The following is an 18,958-nucleotide window of genomic DNA, read 5'->3' on the forward strand; positions in this document are numbered from 1 at the left end:
AACCCATCCGCAAGGTCCATTCCCGTATGCTCATCGTATGTTCCTCACTAAAAAGTCTGAAATTAATGGAGTCGGCATCCAAATCGGTAGTGGACTTAAATCGGAAGGTGGAAAAGAATTCTCGGGCCAGGTCAATCGGAACCTCGGTAGTACTGTGCTTGAGCAACCAATCGAAGCCTATTGCGTCGATATAAGTCCGGAAATCATCGTTGCAAGCAATCGTTTTGAGCTCCGATGAGCTATACATCTTTCCGGACTTAGCGACCTTCCCCTCAGTACTCTTCTCCTTATAAATGGCCGTGCGCTTTGGGTCGTCAAACGTCCTCATTTCATCTAGCAAGCTGTTTGTTATCCACACTCCGGTTGGCTCAAAGTTGAATTCCTCTCCTTGTTCCTCTTCCGAGTCGCTGGACTCAGAAGGGCTCTCGGTTTCTGCAGCATATGGCACCTTAGCTGCCGGTGGAAGCGTGGATTCAGTAGAGTTCCCTCTCGCCTTCTTGGTCGAGGAAGGAGCAATTTGTTTCCCCTTCCTTTTCTTCTCAGCCGCTTGGCGACGTTTCTCCTCATCACTCTCCCCCCTGCCAGGTCTGGGAGAGTTCACCTGTTCAGATGCTGCGGTCTCTGGACCCAGCAATTCTTCCTCCGTCGGCTCCACAGTTTCATCAATCTCATCAATGAGGCTCCGGCGAGCCCGCCTCCTAGCATCTCTGGGGTTGACTGGCGAGTCGGTCTCCTCTGGGATCTCGGTCAGATCCACAATCAACTTCACCCCGGCGTCAGCGGGTTCCTGGCTAATTTCAGAATCGAGGGCTTCTCCCTCCTTGGACAACAATGGGGTTGCCCCCGAGATGTAAACAGGGGTCTCTACCCCCTCAAATCCTTCTCCGACGTGGGCCTCAGTACCCACCGGTTTCTCAAGGGTATCCCCCTCCACATTTTGTTCAGAATTTAGGGCCTCGTCGCCCCCACTTTCACCAACTATAGGGGCTTCCCCCCTCCACAGATTCTTCCAAAACAGGGGTGTCCCCCTCAGAAACACTAACATCAGCAACAGAAACTCTTACTTCCTCAGACGGGTTCAGAACAACTTTCTCAACATATTCCTCACTAGCAAGTACGGGCTTCACCCCCTCAGTTGCAGAGTCTAATCTTGGTTCGCACATAGCCAACAATTCCAACCCTGTGACCAAATCTGAGTCGTCTTCACGATTCCCTGCGGTCGTTAGTTCCGGGCTAGGGGTCGTGGATTCTTGAATGTCCTCCGGTTGTGTGGTGGTCTCCGGAGCAACTGTCTCCTCTGGTACTGCAGTGGGTTCCGGAATGGCGATGGCTTCTTGAACGGTTTCAGGTTCGGCGACGGGTTCTGAGACGGTCTCCGGTTGTGGTACACTAGAAGACGGAGCAGCTTGTACGGATTTACCCATTGCGGTTGCAAACATGGCGAATGCCTCCATCGCCTTCTCCGCACCCCCAAATTTCTGGAATAGCTCGGCCATAAACGCCGCCGCCCCAGAGTCGGCGGACCCTGAGGTGCTTCCGGTTCCTTGTTTGTTTTCCATGGATGTTTTGGGGAATTTTTGTAAAGAATTTGGGGCGGAATTAGCAAATTAGGGTTAGAGAGAGTAAAAGGGGAGAGGAAATTGGGGATTTTTGTGTTTGTGAATATTGGAGAGAGAATAGGTAACGAGAAATAAAAAGGCAAAACGATTATAGTGTAGGCATGAGAGAGGACGTTTTGGCAGGCGGTTGCAGGTGATGACGCTTGCGACCATACGCCTCCCCATAAAGTGCCTTTTGAAATCCGAACCGGTGCCAACTCCCTCCAAAAATTTTACTCCACAACTCCTTACCCTTGTGAATTCCTTCTGCAAAATCACACTTAGAGAAAAACATTAAACTAAAAATTGAAACGCCAGACTCCCCGGGTCTAGGGTATGACAGTATCAAAAACATTCCTTAAGGAGTCTGGTATTTCGAAAATATTTTTGGAAGATTATTTTTTCTGATTTGTTTGGGTTTTTCTTGATTTAAAGAAGGCGATTGAATATTTACAATTTATGTTCAAGTGTTCTCAAGATTCCCTAGGTCAGGTCATGCTAAAACTTCTTGGATGCTGGACCTAGGAAATTTCTAAGAACACTCACTTCCCAGATCTATTAGGCGATATCATGGAGTGTGCGTAGTGGCATTTCGTCCACTACACACATCTCCGAGCTATCCCTAAATACCTTTACCCTATGACCGTTAACAAGAAAAGGAGTAGAGTTTGAAGAACTTCCCTGGATTTCTACAGCTCCATTTGCACACAGACTCACAACAGTGTATGGCCCAATCCATTTGGACTTTAACTTACCAGGCATTAGCTTGAGCCGGGATTGGAATAGAAGAACCTTCTGCCCGACTTGCAATTCCTTGACCCGGAGGTTCTTGTCATGCCAGAGTCTCGTTTTCTCTTTGTACCACATCGCCGATTCATATGACTCCAGCCTTAGCTCCTCCAACTCCTGCAGCTGCAATTTCCTCTCATCCTCGCAGGATTCGGGTCTCATGTTTATCTCCTTGACCGCCCAATATGCTCGGTGTTCTACTCCCACGGGCAAGTGACACATTTTGCCGAACACAAGCCTATATGGTGACATCCCAATAGGCGTCTTGTATGCCGTCCGGTAAGCCCATAGTGCGTCTCCAAGCCTCTTACTCCAGTCTTTCCTGGACGGATTAACCGTCTTTTCCAGTATCGCCATTATTTCTCTGTTGGATATGTCCGCCTGGCCGTTGGATTGAGGATGATAAGGTGTAGACAGTCTGTGGTGGACACCATATTTTCTCATCAGAGCTTCAATAGTCCGGTTGCGGAAGTGCGTCCCATTGTCAGTTATTATAGCTCTGGGCACTCCGTACCTGTTGAAAATGTTAGCTCTAAGAAACTTTGCTACCTCCTTAGCTTCACACGAGGTGGTTGCTTTTGCCTCTATCCACTTTGACACATAATCCACTGCCACAAGTATGTAAGTGTTCCCGTATGAAGATGGAAATGGACCCATGAAGTCCATCCCCCAAACATCGAAGATCTCACACACAATCACTGGAACTTGCGGCATCTCATCCCTCCTGGATATTCCCCCGGTCTGTTGGCATCTCTCACAATTCTGACAAAACTCGAACGCATCCCTATGCAATGTAGGACAGTAAAAACCACTGTCTAACACCTTCCTTGCGGTCTTCCTAGGTCCAAAGTGACCTCCAAGAGCTAGGGCATGGCAATGATTCAGCACATCCCTCTGTTCCCATTCCGGGATACACCTCCGGATTACTTGGTCGGCTCCCATTCGCCACAAATACGGGTCATCCCAGAAATAGTACTTGGCCTCGCTCTTCAATTTCATCTTCTGGGCCCGGGAGATTACTTGCGAACTGGGCACTTCTCCAGTGACTAAGTAATTCGCCAGGTCTGCGAACCATGGCTCAGCGTTTTGATGGCATTTCCCTTTTTCGGCATCCCCTGGACCTGTTAACTCCATAACCTCCTCCCAGCTGATAGGTCGAGGAATTTTTTTCACGTAGTACAAATGTTCCTCAGGGAATGCGTCCGGTATTGCTTCCTCGGTCTCCCCTTGAAATATCCTGCTCAGATGATCGGCTACTTTATTTTCAGTTCCCTTTTTATCTCTAACTTCCCAATCGAATTCTTGCAAAAGCAACACCCAACGGATTAATCTCGGCTTGGATTCTTTCTTCGCCAGCAAGTACTTTATTGCAGCGTGATCAGTGAAGACTATCACCCTCGACCCAAGCAAATATGGTCGGAATTTTTCAAAAGAGTACACGACTGCCAACATTTCCTTCTCCGTGGTGTCATAGTTTTTCTGGGCCTGGTTGAGCGTTTTTGATGCATAGAAAATTACGTAACTTTTTCCGTCAACTCTTTGACCTAGCACCGCCCCTACTGCATAGTCACTCGCGTCGCACATTATTTCAAATGGCAAACTCCAATCGGGTGCTCGGATAATGAGAGCCGATACTAGTCTATCTTTCAGTAGTTGAAAAGCCTTTATGCACTCCCCATTGAAAACAAACTCAACATCATTGTGCAGCAAATGAGTGAGTGGCTGAGCAATCTTCGCAAAATCCTTTATGAATCTTCTATAAAATCCTGCGTGCCCTAGGAATCCTCTTACCTCCTTCTGGTTCGTCGGGTAAGGCAGTTTTGATATCACCTCAATCTTTGCCTGGTCTACCTGTATACCTTTTTCCGAGACTACGTGCCCTAGGACAATTCCCTCAGGGACCATAAAGTGGCATTTCTCGAAGTTCAAAACCAAATGTTTTTCCTGGCACCTTCTCAATACTCTATCCAAACTAGCCAAACATGTAACGCCCGTACTTTTTATGGAAGATGACGCACGTAAAACGAGGAACGGTCGAAGGAATTATATTTGGAACAACACCAAATAGTATAATTTTGCGTTGGGCGTTTTTAATCGTTGTGAAGACAAGATAACGAAATTTAATAAAGTTCCCGTGATTTTTTTTTAATGAACGAGGGAAAATACGAAAAAAAATATATAAAAAGTATGAATTTATTTTGGTTTCTCCAAAATAAATTTGAAGCCAATTAAAAATGAACAACTTGTTTTTCTAATCACCCTTTTATGTTGGGCTTGTATTTCTTTTTAGCTCATTAGAAAATAATTCTACATGCAAGCCCAAGCATGAATTTAATTGATTTAAGCCCAAGCCTTTTTCTTCCTTCTTCTTCTTTCTTCTTCTTCTTTCTCCCCCATGACCCACGGTTTTCTTTCCCCCATGATCGACGGTTTTCTTTTTACCTCCCCACTTCCCCATCAATACCCACACCCCAAAAGCCACCCCCTCACTTTCACTTGCAAGGAAAAAAGAGAAGAGAGGAGGAGAAGTGGCGAGAGAGAGAAGCCGAGAGAGGAAGCGAGAGGGGAAGTTTTCACATCTTTGTCCATTCACCATCAAGTCCAACCATTTCTTTTTTGGAGGTATACTCCCTTCTCTATCTCAAAGCATGAGTTGTTATTAGCTTTGCATGCATATAGTTTGTTTTATCCTCCATAACCGAGCTAGGTAGAATTTAACGTAGAACCTTCCGAACGATCGCCGCGAGTAACCGGAACTTAGAAAGAACTTAGCTTTAGGTTAATAAAACGTGTTGCGAGCCTTTGCGGGGTGTTTTCGGGCGGTTTCGGAGTGGTTTCGGAGGAGGAGGAGTCGCCGCCGGCGACGGGCAGCGGCGGACTGCCGCACTCGACGTTCCCGGTGCGGATGACGGCTCCCGGTGGCAACGGCGGCAGCAGCAACGCGACGGGAGGCAGCAGCGGCCGGTGACCCCGGCTGGCGGCGACGCCATGCGCAGCCCCTTCGCGGCTGCAGCTCTCGGCGAACTCAGCGACGGCGACGGGCTGAGGACGTCAACTCCTCGACGACGTTGCTGCAGCGGCGATCCCATCGATGGCGTCGAGCCGGAGAGAGGGCGACGGCGGCGTACCTTCCGTCGGGAAGGGGCAGTCGACGGGAAGGAAGGAAGAGAAAAAAAAAACGACGAAGAGAGGGAGGGAAGAGAGAGAGAGGGTGTGTTGGAGAGGGAGATGTTTTGGGCCTTTGTTTTTTTAGAAAGTAGGCCTTTTATTTTAGAAATGAATTAGGCCCTTGTTTGTTTAAAGGAAGTGGGCCTATTAAATTAAATGGGATGTTTTGGTTGTTGGGCTTTTATAGATTAATTGGAAGATGGGCTCACTAATTAATTTTGGAGAAATAAAGTGGCCAAGGAATTTAATCTCTTGGGCCGATAAATAAAATTTAATCGGGGGAAATTATTTAATTAATTCCCGGAAGACTTTTTGAAGAATAAATAATTTACCTAAGTATGAAATGATACTTTTTCAACGGTAAATAATTACGAAAATTTAAGCTTGCGCTTGAATAATTTTTAGAAATTATTCCGACGACATGGAAAATACGAGGAGCCAACGGAGGAAAAGAACGAGCGTAAGCGGCTGACCGGCGTCGCACGCGACGCCTTGGGCGGTTGCCGAATAACTGAAAATGCACGAAAACCGAGAAAACGAATTAAAAGATTTAATTAGAGTGCATGCATTCTAAAATGGTTTTTGTTACCGAGATTGATATGAATTTTATGTATTTTCCGAGAAGGTGGGCTCTATTACTTAAACTCTTTTATTTGCAATGATATGTTTACGGAGAGATAAGGGTGGTTTGAATGTTATGTCATGCCGTATTTTATGTTTTGAATTGCCTATCTGATTGTCTACTAGGATAACATCCTACTAGACTTTGATGGTTAACGAATTCGGGTCTGACTAGGGAGTGAGTCCCTACTCGGACTAGTGCACTGATGGGGATCGTGAGCCGTCCTTTGTGGTCGGCCGGTCCAGTGATCGAGTTTGTGGCCACATTCTCGTTTCACATGATGGTTCAGATATGGTATATGATGGAGGATGATAATGATATGTGTCTGCAGACACCTTTTAAGGAATGATTTAATGTTTCTCGGCCTTTTAAAGTAAAACCCGAGTTTCACTCAATGATGGCTTGACATATCTTAACGATGAATGTATTCCGGGCATGAGTTCACTGAGTGCATCAAGTACTCAGCCCCTGCATATGTTTTCCCTATGTGCAGGTTGAGTGTGGACGGGGGACGGAGGATGTTGAGCATTGGACAGAGACAGTATTCAATAAATGATCCGGTTGCTATTGTGTCTTCATACATAGTAGTAGCTAACTCTCAAATGCTTCCGCTATGCCAAGTTTAGGAATTTCTTTGATTTCCTTTGAATTGTCAAACTATGTCATTCACGTTATGTACCTTCGGGATTTGGAACCCTGTTGATAAATGAAATTTCGTATTTCGACCGATATGTCGTATTTCTTTGATTGTTTCCCTTTCTTCCCCGCTTCTTAATTCCCCCACTAGTCACGATTCCCCGTGTTTTCTATCCTTAAGAAGCGCGGTCGTGACAGAATGGTATCAGAGCAATTTTTCTTTCCGCTCTGGACCCGAGAGTCTTATTCAGTCTTAGTCTAGACTTGTTTCGCTAGACTAAAATGATAATAAATTAAAGTAATAATTGTGTATTGAAGGCTCAACATCCCGCTTCACCATGCTCAACCAAGAAAGAGGTAATATTTTTTTTTATGTGAAAATTTTTATGAGAAAGTTTTGGAGAAAGAAAGATGAGAAAATTTTTGAGAAAGAAAAAGGAGAAAAGTTTTATAAGAAGGAAGAAGTAGAATCTTTCTGTGAGAGATTGATTTCGAGAAGAGTATTTGCTAATGTTGAGAAAAGAACGAGTTTTGATGAGGGACAATGGATTGTTTGTTTTTATATGAAAGATGAAAGTTGATGTTCAAGTATATATTGAGTTTTGATTCAAAACTTGTACTTCAAAGTTGAAAGTGAGATGTTGAAATATTTGAGAAAAGTGTGAGTTTTGAAGAAAATGGTTGTTTTGAAAGTAGATGTGAAATGTGAAAGCACTGGGTTCTGGGAAGCGAAATGTTGGGTATTATACTTGTTATTTGAAGTATGATGACTTTAAATGTGATATTTGTTGATCTATGAGGTGGTGAAATGTGTTGTGAACTTAGAGTGCCTAAGACTAAGCTAGATGAAACGTGCGCGAACCATAGTTGTAAGTTGACAATTTATCCATCGCTTTCCCGAGCGATGAAAACGAACGAGAATCTGAAAGTGTGGGGCGAATCCCTAATGTGTCAAGGCACGACGAGGCAAGGAGAGCGAGAGTGCGAATGGAGGTCGGTGGACCATGAAAAATTTTCTATTCTTAGAATGGCGCGTGACGTTAGAGCAAGCTTAGTGTGTGAACCATTTTACTATTTTCTATCGTTTTACGTGAACGATAAGGAAAAAATGCGAGGAAGATTTCAAGAAGATGAGGATAGAGAAGATGAAATGAAGCTTCAAACACGAAAAAGGTGAGAGACAAGAAGAACTGATGCTAAGTGATGTAGCTATGCAACGACAAGAGATCATACTCGCGATGCAAATTAATATAACATTATCTCGCATAATTTTGCTAAAAGTAGCAACACGATGGAGACGACCTTTATAGCAGGCAGAGAAGCACATGGAGGGTTAAAATGTTTTAAGAGAATGACTGTTATAATATGCAAGAATATTATGAAGATATGGCTTTTGACTGACTACAATTATTTTGTTGTAATGGCGTGATGAATATCAACGTTGAATATACGGATTCTTAGAACGATGTTACCACGTTCTCAGAAAGACAAGCGAACGAGTGCGACCTTCGTAGCTAGAATGAACGATTTTAAATCAACAGTACTTACTTGGATTCTAAGTTCTTTTCGATACGTATTGAATAACCGTGGGCCCTTGCCTATTTAAACACCTTGGTTGACTCATGCTTTGCAAGTAGTGCCAATTATTTCTTTTCCTATATCGAGTCATGACTCACTTTTATTTCTTGAAAATTTGGTGCTTACCTTGGTATCTTTGGACATCTTGATTAGTAGTCTTCTTTGATTCATCTCTCGTAGGCAAAATGTTTTGACCTTATGAGCCTCCGTCATTGAACTTCATTCCTAAAGTTGTTTGCAGTTATGACCTTCAGTATGATTACATCTCCCATACATGTTTTTTTTCAAAGAATGAAATATTCCTCTTGGAACTTTTGTACACCTTTTTATTTCGTAACTATGCATGTGGCAAGTTCTTTCTTGCAGAAGTGAAATAGTTTTTAGCTCAGTTTCACTACATATATTGTTTCAAGCAATGATTTTTCTTGCTTGCAACACCAAGTTAAGGCTATCGTGTTCTCTTTTTCCTTAACTTGTTTGATCTAGCTGGTTTTCCAAAAAAGTTCACTTCACGTCGGTTGCAAACCTGTGAATCCATTGATGTGATTTCATTATTCAATAGCATGATGTCGTCGAACCATGATCAGTGCTACTTCATGACATTTTTCTATGCTCCTAAATCCTCCCACGATTGACCATCCCATGTCATGACATGTTTGAACCGTCATTTATTGATGCCGAAATTTTGCTAATTTGATTGACAATTGAAATATCTTATTTGGCAGCCTACTATGGAATTTGAGACTTAATTCAGTTCATCCTGTTCTCAAGACCTATGTCATATTCTTTCGAGCTCTCATCAGAAGTAAAGTCTCAAGGTTTATGAGTTTACCTGAAACCTTAATTCTCATAATGAACACCAATTTTTGTAAATTGGTGATGAGATCTAAAAGAGTCGAGCTAGAAATGTTGTTCTTGTTTTCTTGATTAATTCTGCAGCCTTTCTGATTAATACACTTCCTGCAGTGTTGTTATAATTTTTAAATCAGTTCATATCCAAGTAAGACTGTTTGATCAATTTCCGAGTTCTTGATACTAGACTTGGAGGAAAGGGTGAGGTTGAGCTTTTCGAATGCACACGGGGGAATAAGTTTCTATAATCAGACATGCGTAAAAGTGATACACCAACTAGAGGCATCGATATAACCAAGAACACGAGGTGTTAAATTTTCAGCAATGGTTATTAATCTTAAAGAGTTACGAGGAAGCTGTTGGAAATTGGATTACAAGTTCATGGAGAAATATTTTATTAGAATGATGTAAGCAAATTTCGGGATGAAATTTCTGTTAAGGTGGGTAGAATGTAACGCCCGTACTTTTTATGGAAGATGACGCACGTAAAACGAGGAACGGTCGAAGGAATTATATTTGGAACAACACCAAATAGTATAATTTTGCGTTGGGCGTTTTTAATCGTTGTGAAGACAAGATAACGAAATTTAATAAAGTTCCCGTGATTTTTTTTTAATGAACGAGGGAAAATACGAAAAAAAAAATATAAAAAGTATGAATTTATTTTGGTTTCTCCAAAATAAATTTGAAGCCAATTAAAAATGAACAACTTGTTTTTCTAATCACCCTTTTATGTTGGGCTTGTATTTCTTTTTAGCTCATTAGAAAATAATTCTACGTGCAAGCCCAAGCATGAATTTAATTGATTTAAGCCCAAGCCTTTTTCTTCCTTTTTCTTCTTTCTTCTTCTTCTTTCTCCCCCATGACCGACGGTTTTCTTTCCCCCATGATCGACGGTTTTCTTTTTACCTCCCCACTTCCCCATCAATACCCACACCCCAAAAGCCACCCCCTCACTTTCACTTTGCAAGGAAAAAAGAGAAGAGAGGAGGAGAAGTGGCGAGAGAGAGAAGCCGAGAGAGGAAGCGAGAGGGGAAGTTTTCACATCTTTGTCCATTCACCATCAAGTCCAACCATTTCTTTTTTGGAGGTATACTCCCTTCTCTATCTCAAAGCATGAGTTGTTATTAGCTTTGCATGCATATAGTTTGTTTTATCCTTCATAACCGAGCTAGGTAGAATTTAACGTAGAACCTTCCGAACGATCGCCGCGAGTAACCGGAACTTAGAAAGAACTTAGCTTTAGGTTAATAAAACGTGTTGCGAGCCTTTGCGGGGTGTTTTCGGGCGGTTTCGGAGTGGTTTCGGAGGAGGAGGAGTCGCCGCCGGCGATGGGCAGCGGCGGACAGCCGCGCTCGACGTTCCCGGTGCGGATGACGGCTCCCGGTGGCGACGGCGGCAGCAGCAACGCGACGGGAGGCAGCAGCGGCCGGTGACCCCGGCTGGCGGCGACGCCATGCGCAGCCCCTTCGCGGCAGCAGCTCTCGGCGAACTCAGCGACGGCGACGGGCTGAGGACGTCAACTCCTCGACGACGTTGCTGCAGCGGCGATCCCATCGATGGCGTCGAGCCGGAGAGAGGGCGACGGCGGCGTACCTTCCGTCGGGAAGGGGCAGTCGACGGGAAGGGGCAGTCGACGGGAAGGAAGGAAGAGAAAAAAAAAATGACGAAGAGAGGGAGGGAAGAGAGGGAGAGGGTGTGTTGGAGAGGGAGATGTTTTGGGCCTTTGTTTTTTTAGAAAGTAGGCCTTTTATTTTAGAAATGAATTAGGCCCTTGTTTGTTTAAAGGAAGTGGGCCTATTAAATTAAATGGGATGTTTTGGTTGTTGGGCTTTTATAGATTAATTGGAAGATGGGCTCACTAATTAATTTTGGAGAAATAAAGTGGCTAAGGAATTTAATCTCTTGGGCCGATAAATAAAATTTAATCGGGGGAAATTATTTAATTAATTCCCGGAAGACTTTTTGAAGAATAAATAATTTACCTAAGTATGAAATGATACTTTTTCAACGGTAAATAATTACGAAAAGTTAAGCTTGCGCTTGAATAATTTTTAGAAATTATTCCGACGACATGGAAAATACGAGGAGCCAACGGAGGAAAAGAACGAGCGTAAGCGGCCGACCGGCGTCGCACGCGATGCCTTGGGCGGTTGCCGAATAACTGAAAATGCACGAAAACCGAGAAAACGAATTAAAAGATTTAATTAGAGTGCATGCATTCTAAAATGGTTTTTGTTACCGAGATTGATATGAATTTTATGTATTTTCCGAGAAGGTGGTTTGCACGCACGCTAAAAGTCAGAACGAGGAACTTTTTACGGAAATCCTAAGCTTTTGAGGTGGGCTCTATTACTTAAACTCTTTTATTTGCAATGATATGTTTACGGAGAGATAAGGGTGGTTTGAATGTTATGTCATGCCGTATTTTATGTTTTGAATTGCCTATCTGATTGTCTACTAGGATAACATCCTACTAGACTTTGATGGTTAACGAATTCGGGTCTGACTAGGGAGTGAGTCCCTACTCGGACTAGTGCACTGATGGGGATCGTGAGCCGTCCTTTGTGGTCGGCCGGTCCAGCGATCGAGTTTGTGGCCACATTCTCGTTTCACATGATGGTTCAGATATGGTATATGATGGAGGATGATAATGATATGTGTCTGCAGACACCTTTTAAGGAATGATTTAATGTTTCTCGGCCTTTTAAAGTAAAACCCGAGTTTCACTCAATGATGGCTTGACATATCTTAACGATGAATGTATTCCGGGCATGAGTTCACTTAGTGCATCAAGTACTCAGCCCCTGCATATGTTTTCCCTATGTGCAAGTTGAGTGTGGACGGGGGACGGAGGATGTTGAGCATTGGACAGAGACAGTATTCAATAAATGATCCGGTTGCTATTGTGTCTTCATACATAGTAGTAGCTAACTCTCAAATGCTTCCGCTATGCCAAGTTTAGGAATTTCTTTGATTTCCTTTGAATTGTCAAACTATGTCATTCACGTTATGTACCTTCGGGATTTGGAACCCTGTTGATAAATGAAATTTCGTATTTCGACCGATATGTCGTACTTCTTTGATTGTTTCCCTTTCTTCCCCACTTCTTAATTCCCCCACTAGTCACGATTCCCCGTGTTTTCTATCCTTAAGAAGCGCGGTCGTGACAAAACATGAGTCAAATGAATTCCCGTACACAGTGAAGTCGTCCATAAAAATCTCGATGCAGTCCTCCAAAAGATCCGAGAAGATACTCATCATACACCGCTGAAAAGTGCCTGGCGCATTGCACAGGCCAAACGGCATCCTCCTGTAAGCATACGTGCCGAAAGGACACGTGAAAGTTGTCTTCTCCTGGTCCTCGGGATCCACATAGATTTGAAAATACCCACTATACCCGTCTAGGAAACAGAAATATTGCTTGCCCGCCAGCCTTTCCAGCATCTGGTCAATGAAAGGTAGAGGGAAATGGTCTTTCTTGGTCGCTTCATTTAACTTCCTGTAATCGATGCACATCCTCCACCCAGTGACTAGTCTGGTGGGCACCAATTCATTCTTGTCGTTCTTGACCACCTGTATTCCTGACTTCTTGGGTACCATATGGACTGGACTCACCCATTCACTGTCTGGTATGGAATAAATGATTCCTAGGGAGAGTAGTTTCAATACTTCCTTCAGCACTTCCTCCCTCATGTTAGGATTCAATTTGCGTTGAGGATCTCTGCAGGCTTTTGCTCCTTCCTCCAAACGGATGTGATGCATGCACAAATCTGGACTAATTCCTACCAAGTCAGAGAGTGTCCACCCAATAGCCTTCTTGTTTCTTCGGATTACCTTCAGCAGTTCCTCTTCTTGTCCTTCGGTCAAGCTGCTGTTGATAATAACAGGGAAAGTTTCGTTCTCCTCTATATAAGCAGGCCTGGTGGAAGTGTTTTCAGCTCTTTCTTGGGAACATCTTTTTCCTGGGGCAAGGGATTTTTCTCTGTTTCTTCCGTAGTCATTCCCTTCCTCGACCCAGCAGAACCTTCCACACTCGCCACATACGGTGTCTTTCTTGACCTAACTAGTTCCGAATTTGCACAGAATTCCAGAATTGCTTCAGCTAACTCCTCATCAGATAACTCACTTGTGTTCATTGCTTGACACCAACTGGCTACCTCTCTATCAATGGCATGACTCATCTCGGAGTTCTCAATCTGTTCCTGCATTAATTCCGTCTCAAGGTATTCCTGGACCAAAGGGTTAATAACATCTATAGCATGCAGGTTTTCAACGTCAAGAGGTTTCTTCATTGCCTCATCTATACTGAATGTATATTTCTCCCCATTATAATCAAGGCAAATTGTTCCATCAAAAACATCAATGATAGTTTTAGCGGTACGTAGGAAAGGTCTCCCTAAAAGTACTCCGCCTGACTCAGCAGACTCATTATCACTCATCTTAATCACATGGAAATCAGCAGGGTACAAGAAGTCATGTACCCTGACTATCACATTCTCAAGCACCCCTTCAGGACAGATGCATGACCTATCCTCCAATTGAATCACAACTTTCGTATCTACCATGCCTACCCCAACTAACTTCTTGTATATGGAAAGTGGTAACACGTTTATCGACGCACCTAAATCACACATAGCATGCTCGATTTTCACGTCACCAATAGAGATGGGTAAGGTGAACATACCTGGGTCATTGCATTTTGAAGGCATCTTCCTCTTCTGAATTATTGCGGAGACATTCTCGCCTATCAGAATTTTCCCACTGGGCCTAGCCTTCCCAGCTATAAATTCCTTGATGAACTTGCTAAAGACTGGCATCTTCAGGGCCTGTAAAAATGGCAGATTGATTTCCAACTTCCCAAAAATGTCCATGAAGTCTACTGGTTCTTCTTTCTGTTTCTTGGCTTCCCCCCAACTTGGAAAAGGTTTCAGTCGCTTCCCTGCTCCGGTAGAACTTTCAGCTGATAACTCTCCAGTTTCTTTTCCCACTGCCTTATCTTCCAACTCCGGCTCTGGGTCGAGGAAGAATGGTTCGGTCGGTCTAGGCAATTGTTTCTCCAAATCTTTTTCCTCAAGATCATCCTTGACCAAGGGACTTCCTCCCTCCAAGTGTCTGGGTCTGGGAGTTGTATCCTCTTTCTTCTTGCCTTCCTTAGGATCTGTCCCCTCCTTTGTTCTCACCACCGGTCCCTCATATCCTTTCCCGGACCTCAAGGTAATCTGACTTATATTAGCTCTATCAGGTGGCCTTACTGAGGCCGGAATTTTTCCTTCGTTTCCCCGCATGTCACTCAAAGAAGTGGCTATTTGGGACAATTGCTTAGCCAGCATATCCATGGCTGCTTTCTGTTCTTGCTGAGCGTCTTGAAGCTTGTGCACTACGTCATTGTTCGATTGCAGGTTGTTTTGCATATGTTGCTGAGAACTGACGAGGTCGTGCACCATATCATCGATACTTTTTGGTGGTTTCGGGGGCTGACTGGGCCCTGGCCCTATACTCAGAGTTGGTCCACTCACTTGATTCTGACGAGCGTTTCCTTGACCGCCTGAAGAGTTATTGTATTGATTTCCTTGGCCCTGGTAATTGTTCTGAAAATTCCTTTGGTGTGGTGGTACATAAGAGTTCCCCTGATTGCTCTGATTTCTGTTTCCCCAGTTTGGGTGGTCTCCTTGGTTACGATTGATCCAGTTGCCCTGCCCTTCTTGATTCCTTCCTGACCAGTTACCTTGTCTTTCGGGCTGAGGTGCAAACTGCTGACTTTGTTGTGGTGCCAGCTGATTCTGTTCATTGTCAGTACATCTGAAATTTGGATGGTTTCTCCAAGGCGCATCTCTCTGTCTCCCTGGATTCCAGCTCCCATCGGGATTCCAACTTCCCATTGCATTGACCTGGGCCTGATAATCTCCTTCCTGGGTCCCGTAATATTGTTGCATTTGATTATCTCCTGGACCAGGAGATTTCTCCTTCCCTTGTGAAGCCAGTGGAATCGTCTTTTCAATCACGTTCAAAAGAGCCTTCTCGAGCCTATCAATCCTTGCTTCGACTTTGTCATCTTCTTGTTCTCTCACAGCATGCACCGATCCTCTTTTCACTGCATTCCTAGGGTTATCGTACGCCTTCTTAGCGTCAATCAACTTCCCTAGGATCTCTCTTGCCTCACTTCTCCTTTTTCTTGTGAAATTTCCCCCACTCGAGGAGTTCATTAAGTCCTTTGACTCGGGAGTTGCTCCTTCGTAAAACAGAGAGTAGGTCTCTGCCTCTATCATTCGGTGATTCGGGCATGCATCCAACAACCCCTTAAATCTCGACCAATACTGACTCAACGATTCATCGTAATCTTGCTTACACTCTAGTATTTCTTTCTTAAGTGCATTCGTCTTGTTGGATGGGAAGAAATAATCTAAGAATTCTAACTTGAAGTCCCTCCACGTGCGGATAGAATCCGAGGCAACCTCAATAGCCACGTATTAGCTTCCCCCTTCAAGGTAAACGGAATCGCTCGTAGGCGATAATCCTCCTCTGTTGCATCATTCGGCCTCTTCTGAATACCACATAACTTACTGAATTCATTTAAGAACTCATACGGACACTCATTTCTACGCCCAGAGAACGTCGGCAAGATGCCGAGTACGTTTGTCTTGATCTCGATAGTCCTCTGGCGTGGATTCATCACTATAGCTTGAGCTGGTTCTCCATCTAAATGGGCAGTGAGAGAGCCGATTTCTGGATCTGGGTCTACCACCTGCGCCATGACTACTTCCTCTTCTTCCCCTGTTTCTGACTCTGTTTCTGATTCGGGTGGTGATTCTGGATCTTCGCGTCCTGATGACGTCCAAGATTCGTCGCTAGTAAATTCACTCGGAAACGGGCCTCCCGTGGTGAACCCTGATCTGGTGGTCACAGTAGAGACTGTATCCTTAACTCGCCAATCAAACTGGCCGTGTTTCCACCCAGATGAGTTGCTCCAGTAGGTAAACCTTGAGCCTCTGCTCATAAACTGCAAACAAAAGAGAAAGAAAACAAATCAAAACTATTTACACCACAGACTCTGAACACTAACACTAAGCACGCCATCCATCCCCGACAACGGCGCCATTTGAAGTTGAGTTGGGCCTGCCTCTCGACTCTAATGTCGAATGACTAGACTCAGGAGTAAGCAAGTGTGCACATGTGAGAATTAATGCAAGGCTCGGTCCAGACACAACGCTCCTTAAATCCACTGGATCACTGGGTCCAGGAACTCAAGAGAACTACAGTGTTTTTGTCGTTGGACACACTCGACTCCCCTTCAAAAAAATAAATCCCTCAACCCGAATACTATGAATTAGTATAGGGAAGTGGGGTCGATCCCACAGAGATGGATTCGCAGGGTAGTGCTAAGAGACTATGGAAACAAACGGCTGCTGCCACGCAAAGGGGTTGAGATTTTAACTACCACTAGATCTAGGCAAGAAATGTAAACGCTAGACCTAGAACACAGAAAACTTACTGGAATCAGACATCAAATCCGAAAGACACAATCACTTCCTTGACTGAGTAAATAACTAACTGATTGAGACTAGGCAGAAAGAATAAAACAACGGGAAACATGATTCCAAATATAGCAAGTACGGTAAAAAGCTGCAGATAACAGATCAGCTCCAGCTAGCTTCGCATGCAAAGTTCCTAACAGATTCAGAAACGCAAATGCAGAAAACAGAGCATACTCCCAGATTCGAACAGAATATAGAAATTGAGATGCCGGAAACTTGCTACGAATCGGAAATAACCAGATCTACGTAAACTAGGCGGAATGAAATGAAAACACGTAAGCTAGGCATGAAATTTAAACACTCCTGCTCAGAATCACGTCGGACGCTTAATCCACTCCGGATCCAAGCAATCCAAACTCAACAATCAACTAAATCAACTCCATAACTCCGATTCTAACAGATCTGCTCCGATCACCGCCAAATTCAATCAATCAAGAACAATCTGCAAACAAATCACAAACTCCAGCAAAACCCAACCTCTGATTCATCCAAAAATAGAACCATTCTTCAGATCCAAACGAAAAATATCAGCAAATAATCAGAAACCAACTGCAAAAAAAATAAACAACTCCGACAATCCAACTCGAAATCAAGCGAACTCAACCAGCAAACCAGAAACGAACACAATAGACATAAGCGAAAGTAAAATCTGGAATAAAACAGGAAATATTGGTTAACAAAAGAAAACCGAGCTTCGAACAGCGAAGCTCGGCGGAATCAGTGTAAATAGCAACGGAATTGTAAATTGTTTCTTCGCCCTTGAACTAGGACGGTGTTACAACCCTCGAACCACTCTCGGAAAGCTAAAACGTGAACCCCAGCCAAGTGCTAACTGGAATCTCTCGCGAATTTGGAGTCAAGTGTGTGGAAAGGTGAATCGAGCAAGGGGCTGTTAGTGAGGCCTCCACCCGAGAAGGTCCCTCCAGCCTGCATGCTTCTCCCTTTTATAGATGCGGACATAGCCTTCTAGAGTTTTCGTAGAAATCCCTATTCTACCCTTCAACTCCGAGGCTTCCTCCGTCTAGCAATTTTCTTCCAATTGTTCACCCTTTCGCCAGTTTCCTAGGACCATGCAAGCGTCCTCTTCTTTTCCTGGATCTGGCGAAAAACTTCACATACCTGACTTAATTCAATGCGTTAGACCCAGTAATTTCATGAAATGAACCCCTAGACCGATGCATGAAATTAGCCTTATCAATTGGGATGAAGTTGGTGAGAGGAAGATGTTAGGACCCGATGCTATAAAGGAAATGACCGAAATTGTGCATCAAATTCGTACAAGGATCAAGGAAGCTCAAGATAGGCAGAAGTCGTACGCTGACGTGCGCCGAACAGAGATCAAATTCGATGTTGGTGACAAAGTATTCTTGAAAGTATCCCCCGACTAAAGGAGTTGTGAGGTTTGGAGTGAAGGGCAAGCTGAAACCGCGTTTTGTAGGGCCGTACGAGATCATCGATGAAGTAGGTCCTGTAGCGTACCGTTTGGCGTTACTTCCCAGTTTTGGGAATGTGCACAACGTGTTCCATCTGTCGCAGTTGCGCAAGTACGTGTTCGACCCCAAGCATGTGATTCATTAAGAGGAAGTGATCCTGACCCCCGACATGAGTGACGAGGAGAGGCCCGAGGTAATCCTAGATCGGAAGGTGCAAGAGTTGCGAAACAAGTAGATAGCATCCGTGAAGGTGTTGTGGAAACACCATGGCTCCGAGGAAGCCACGTGGGAATTAGAGGATAGAATGAAAGAAAAGTACCCGGAGTTGTTTATGAGAGACGATCAAATTTCGGGACGAAATTTCTGTTAAGAGAAGAAGGATGTAACATCCTAAAAAAAAATTTGCGACTTTTGTTGTAATATGGATGTCGAGTGGAAAATTTTCTTTTATGAGATTATTCGTTCCTAAGTGATTGAGTTGATTATGTGAAATAATTGTCATGAGCGATGTGGAATGAAATGTTACATACATTATATGTTACAACGTGGGGAATTAATTAAATGAGATCATGCATTTTGTTCTAGCCAAATTCATTGGGAATTTTCGGCCCCTTCAATTATTGAAAATATTTTCTTCTTGGATTTAATTGATTGTTTTGGGATATTTATCCAAATTAAATCCAAACCGAATTATCCCTAATTTGTGCTACATGAAATTCGAATTCTAGCCTAATGTTGTGAGTTTCA

This window comes from Salvia splendens, chromosome 14 (genome assembly GCF_004379255.2).
Source record: "Salvia splendens isolate huo1 chromosome 14, SspV2, whole genome shotgun sequence".
Lineage (NCBI taxonomy): Eukaryota > Viridiplantae > Streptophyta > Magnoliopsida > Lamiales > Lamiaceae > Salvia > Salvia splendens.